The following is a 6232-nucleotide window of genomic DNA, read 5'->3' as shown; positions in this document are numbered from 1 at the left end:
GTAAGCCGCCCCGAGGCTTCGGCGAATGGGGCAGCATAAAAATGTTTTAATAAATAAATAAATAAAAATAAAGAACCTCTTCTCCCATTATGAGACTGCTAAATCTTTGGTGATTTAGCCAAAGGTGTCTTTGGTGAGGGACTTTGTCAAAAACCTTTTGGAAATTCAGGTAAACGCCTGTCCCTGTTTACTGACACTCTCAAATAATGCTAAAACTAAGTGAGACAGGAGAAGGATCTTGGGGTTGTGGCAGATCACAAGCTAAATGTGAGATGATAGAGTGATGAAGCTGCAAAAAGGGCAAATGTTATTTCTGGCTGCAATGACAGAAGTATCACTTCCACAACATGTGAAGTACGAGTTCCTATACTCAGCACTACTCAGCCGTTACCTGGAGGACTGTGACCAGTTCTTGGCACCTAAGTTTTAGAAAGATGCAGAAAAGCTAGGAAGTGTACAGAGGAAGGCAACAAGGATGATTCAGGGACTGGAGGCAAAGTCCTATAGGAAAGAGAGAGCTTAGATATGTTCATCCTCAGGAACAGAAGACTGAGGGATTATATGACAGCACGCTGCAAGTACGTGAAAGGCTGTCACAAAGAAGGACAAAATTTCTTCTTATCCATTCCAGAGTGCAGAACATGAAATAATAGATTTAAGTTAAAAGAAACCAGATTTAGACTGGACACCAGGAATGTCTCCTCTCAATCATCCCAGGGAGCAGGACACAAAATAACAGGCTCAAGTTACGAGAACCCAGATTCTGGCTGAACATCAGGAGGAACTTCTTGACAATGGAACCAATTACCTAGGGAGGTTGTGGGGAGGCATTCAAAATGGAATGGATTAGCTTGGAGTCATGCAGAGGGGAGGTTGGACCTGATGACCCTCTTGGCCCCTTCCAACTCTACTATTCTATGATTCTGTGCTTACTAATTGTATCTTTAATACTACTTTCAGCCAATTTATGTGAAACTGAGAAACCATCCTGTAATTTCCCAGTTTTTTAGAAACTGGTGCTACATCAACCATTCAACAGTCCCCTAGTAGAGAAGAAGATCTTAGGGATGCCTTACGTATTTTGTTAAGTTAACCGTTTCATATTGGGTTAAGAAATCTAATATAGATGCCATCCAGGCCCAGTGATTTACTCGAGTTCAATATGTCAGTACAGATGAGCACATTGTATTTTATCAGCACTATCTGCTTTAGTTCTTCATAGTTCCTCCCCGAAGCATCTGTTCAGGGACATGTATCCTTGACTTTCTGCATTGAAGAAAGAATCCATTCAGGTTTTTTCAGCCACCTCTTTATCCTTTAATCATGCAAGCTTCAGCTGCCTCTCTAGCTAGTTTCCTGCTTCTGATGTATTTATAAATTTATTTTTGCTCTTGCTGTTGCTAGCCATATACCACTCAAAATGCTTTTTTTTGGGTTGCATTTCTTATTGCTCCCATCTCTTCTGCAGAAGCCTGTGCTTCCTTTTGCTTTCCTCATTCTATGCAGAACCTGTATGACAGAAGAGCACCTCTCAACATTAAGTGCACATTAAGTGGTGCTCATGGCCTATTGCCTTTCCCAGGGTTTGGAGTAGGAAGCCACGACGTAGAGCACACCGCTCACCAGGGAGCTCAAGCGCATGGGGGCGTGGCTTGGAGCTCCTAGTAGGCCGGGAGGCGGAGCATAGGCGAAAAAAGGATTTATTACAGGGCGAAGATGCGGAAGGGCGGGATGTCTCTTGCCTGAGGTTTCGCGTTCGGGCACGCTATTGGTTGGCAGCCGCGAGAGCGGAAGAAGCGGCGGAAAGCCTAGCGAGAGTGGCTTGTTGACCCCGGAAGTGTTTCCACAGAGGCCCGGGACTGTGTTCCAGGTCTGAATGAATCGGGCTGATTCATCGCGGCCCGGCGGAGCGGAAGGCGGCACGGGGCGATTGTTGGGGGAAGGAACAGCTGGAGAGCGGCGCGGTTCCTGCGGCCGCCTCGGCGACGGGTAGGCCTCGGGTGCGCGCGCGCGTGACGTCAGCCCCCGGCCCCCTCGAGCGCCCCGGCCTCGCGGCGGGAAGGGGAGACGGGCTCCCACCGCGTCGCGTGAGGTGCCCGGATGTCGGCATGGCGCGAGACTAGCGAGGCAGGGCCGCTGTCGCCCGTCTGCGAGCCGAGAGGAGTCAGCGCTGTGACGCCAGGCAGTCTCCGTGGCACGCCGCGGGGCTTGTTTCCGAGTAACTCTCCTTCGGTCGCCGCCCGTGGGAGCTTGGTGGCTTCTTTTCGTCGTCAGGGACGCGGGAGCGTTTCCCGAGGGCGGGGCGGGGGCTCTCCTAAGAGATGCCGGGGAACTTAGCTGGCGCTCTGAAGTTTAGCCCGGCTTGTGCTCTTCCGACGGCCACTTTCCCTGAGCGGCCTGGTCGCTTCCTCACCTCTCTATTTCGGGTCCTTGTTCCGAACCTATTTTCAGGGGGACGATGGAAGGAGCCCGGCTTCTGTCTAAGTCGATCCGTCACTGGACAGTACCTGAAAGATGAATATCGAGGCCATTGTAGGGAAACAAAACTTTCCTGGGAATAAGCCTGCCTTACTCAGTGAGATTTGCTTCTGAGCAGATACGTGAAAGATTGCACTGTCCGCGTCCCAGATTTCCCAAATTTAGGAAGTTAGAGTAATGTGAAGAATCCTAGAAACGGGTGCAACTTCTGTTTAAACGGTGTTGCCAAAAAGTATGGGAAGTGTCCTACTGAAGATAGTTTGAGGTTGGTGGTGGGCAGTCAGAGCTCCAAGCCCAAGAGATCTTAGTTTAGATCTTCACTCACATGTAATATTGAATACCTCTCTGTGGGGCACTTGACACTGTTTATTTGACTTTTTTAGTTTATAAATCACTCTAAAATCCAGCATATTTCTTACATGAATAGCATATGCTGTATATGAATAGTACACACTGGAAACAATATCTCTTTCACTTCTTTTGAAAGGCATTCTAATGTTTTGAGGAAATTGGAGTCTGGTGCAGAGGGTATATCCCAGCAGTTGTTCCAGCTACAGGCAGTTGTTTTGTTGCTGCTGTTATTTACTACTTTAGCATATCTTGGTGTGTGTCTTGGTTATTTTTGTAACAATCCAATTGAGAAATATTGCATCCAGTGAGTCTCACAAGACTGCTCCTCACTGGTTCAGTGTAGATTTAATCCCCCATCCCCTGGGTGTAGAGTCTTACCAGCTATAGTAGCGAGGAGCACTTAAACACTGTATCATAATCTTTGGCCCAAAGTTTTCAGTGGTGATGAAAAATGCATCCAGCAGAAATGTAGCTGTTTTTCAGTACTTGACTTTTATAACAAACATTTGTGCCACCATTCTCCATTGCATTATTTCTACTGTTTTTCTGCTTCAAAAACAACTTCTTGGGGGAGAGGGGTTTATTGGAAGTTTGGAAATGTTTCATAGTTACCTAGACTTAACATAAGTGGGTTTTTTTAAATCCAAAGAGTGAATTGTCATGATTTGTATGCATATGTTCTTGTAATACAAGTTATTTCATTGGAGCTGTTATACTTTTGTTGACTTAAGGCACAATCCTGTGGCCTCCCAATAATGTCTGGAGGGCCACAGGGCCCCACTGTATGGAGCTCCATCACCCTAATCTCAGTGCACAGTCTCTGATAGCCAAGCTCCCTCCCCTTGCCCTTTGCAGCTGGTACAGGGCAAACCATGCCAACTGCCTCTAAGTGGAAATGTCCTTGGAGACGGAAAAGGAGGTATGCCAGCGGCAGAGAGGAGAGGAAGCTGGAGCTAACAATGTATGCCAGTTCCTATCAATCTTTTAGTGAAATGTCGTCTAGATAAAATGCATAGGGCAAGGCATACCAGAAATTAATGCCACCACCTCTCACTCTGGCCATTGGATGCTCTTAAGTCTCTGACTTTTGAGGACTTGCATGCATCATTGGGGGAGGGAAGGTCAGGTTGCACCATTTAATTATTTTTGGAGGTTTTAATGTACCATCTGTTTGTCTACATATAGTACTCCAATCCAAAAGCTTAGAATGAGTAAAAAAGCTATTCTCTAATTCCACACGCACAATAGCAAAGTTTGTGTAGTGGCATTTTTATTTACATTTCTAATTCATCTGCATGTATTTAGCTTTTTCTCTGGCTAAATAAGGGGTGTCTTTGAAAAAGAAGCTGTGGAGGGGGGCAATATGGGCAACAAAAGTAGCTTAGATTAGCTACTAACATTCAGTCAAATTCTCTTTAAAAATACTTAGGGCTAATTTTGCTACTACTGTATATGCATGAAAGAGTTAATTCTCCCTACAGGTCAGTTCTAACAGTCCCTACATAGTGGCACAGGTCAGTTCTAACCTGAGAATGTGCATTAAAGTTAATTGAGGGTGCCGTGTGTAGGAGCTTGTAACATGTTAACAACGTGTAAGAAGTAATTAATAGACTATTTAACAAAATCAATAGCAGTATGTTTACACTGCTCTGGCTACATTCTATCCACACTTAAAATTCTAAGTAACAATTTTGCATTGAAATAGCTATTAAAACAATACTGCATTATGCATAAATATTTGAATATGGAAAGCTTATGATAATCAGGAGATCCTATTGTATTTGTGGAGAGCTCCTGTTGCAGTTTTTCATTTACTATTATTTTTTGGCACCTCAAAAGCATCCATCTGCAAACACTTGTCCATATGAAAATGTGAAAATGGTTTTCAGCTTTCATAAAAATGTTTAACAGTTGTAAATAGCTAATAAAGGCTGGTTTCCAACAGTCTCTTACAACTGGTGTGGTCTTGAAATTAACTTGAGTTTAGAAACTGAGAAGCCAGACCGTGTATGTTACTCACTGGCTCTCCACTATGGCTTGCAAAGATCTCCCACCATACTTACTGGAGTTCAGTACTGAGTAGGGCTGCTGTCAGCCAAATTAGGAAATACTCCTAAGCACATATTGAGAAAGCTCATTTCAACTAAATCTCAGGCTAAATTTAGAAATGTCCCTGTGCTTTGGTTTGCACATAACAAATGAACTTGAATATGGAGCAGGATGTTAGCTCTTATTTCTGTCAGCTGCCTTTTCATGACTATGACCTCACTCCTGGATAGTTCAGGTGACAACTTCTTAAACATTTTTCTGAAATACAGCTAGTGTGACTTTAACCCAATGTTTTATTAGCACAGGGGTAAACCACTTGTAAGGGATGCGGTGGTGCAGTGGGTTAAACTGCTGAGCTTGTTGATCAAAAGGTCAACAGTCAGAATTTGCAGACGGGGTGAGCTCCCATACTCTACCCCAGCTCCTGCCAACCTTGCAGTTTGAAAGCATGCAGATGCAAGTAGATAAAAAGGTACCACTTCGGTGGGCAGGTAGCAGCGTTCCGTGCACTTTGGTGTTTAGTCGTGCGGCCACATGACCACAGAGACTGGACAAACGCTGGCTCCCTCGACTAGGAAACGGAGATGTGCACCACCCCAACCGTCAGGCATGACTGGACTTAATGTCAAGGGGAAACCTTTACCTTTTTAAAGCCACCTGTGGCCATCCAGATGTTTTGACTCACACTTCCTATGATGATGAGCAATATTGGAAGTTGTGACCCTCGGGGTGTTTTGGCCTTCATAAATTGTACCCACCTGGCACTGGCAGCAGTCTCCCAGCATGCCTGGATTGTCTTCTCTCTTCTCCATGTAGCCCTCTGTGTTGTGGAAAACTCTGTTCGAAAGAGTTTCCTAGCCCTCTGGAACAGATTCTGAGGGACCTTTCCAGTTCCCAGCTGAACACTATTGAATTCAGCCTATAGTATCTATAAGGTAATATAGTATGCTAATCTTGCTTGACAAGTGGTATCTCACTCATGCTGACTCAAATATATAAATCTTGATAATGAAGATTTATATACTTGAGTTGGTAGGGATGTCATGCCACTTGCCAAGTAAGGTCAGCATACTAACACCTTTATAGATACATAGTAGCTGAGTTTTGGCAACCATTGGTATGTTTTAATATTGGCACAATATGTGTTGCTTAAATAGACAACTTTAGCTTAATTTGCTAGGCTGAATCAGATTGGTTTCTTAGCACCTATAATGTGACAACTTGTGATGAGAATAAGGTTATATTGTTAAATTGGACCCATAACATGTGCTTCTAATAGCCCATTCATGTTATGATTAGCTTTAGTACACACACACACACACACAATTGTACATCAAACTAGTATCCAGCAAAG

General features: G+C 44.3%; 1 protein-coding gene across 2 annotated transcripts in view; it reads left to right on the top strand.

Moving 5' to 3' along the window:
* The first annotated feature begins 1817 nt into the window (after positions 1 to 1817).
* Positions 1818 to 6232, top strand: part of PSMD14 (proteasome 26S subunit, non-ATPase 14) — a 71058-nt gene continuing 66643 nt past the window's right edge. The window contains exon 1 of one of the 2 annotated variants that reach the window (XM_044417725.1): positions 1818 to 1989. The gene's annotated coding sequence lies outside the window, so the exon portion shown is untranslated. The remainder of the gene's footprint in view (positions 1990 to 6232) is intronic. The other variant, XM_044417724.1, reaches the window with a different exon arrangement.

Source organism: Varanus komodoensis, unplaced genomic scaffold (genome assembly GCF_004798865.1).
Source record: "Varanus komodoensis strain SLA01 unplaced genomic scaffold, ASM479886v1 scaffold9, whole genome shotgun sequence".
Classification (NCBI taxonomy): domain Eukaryota; kingdom Metazoa; phylum Chordata; class Lepidosauria; order Squamata; family Varanidae; genus Varanus; species Varanus komodoensis.
This window is presented reverse-complemented; position numbering and strand designations above follow the sequence as displayed.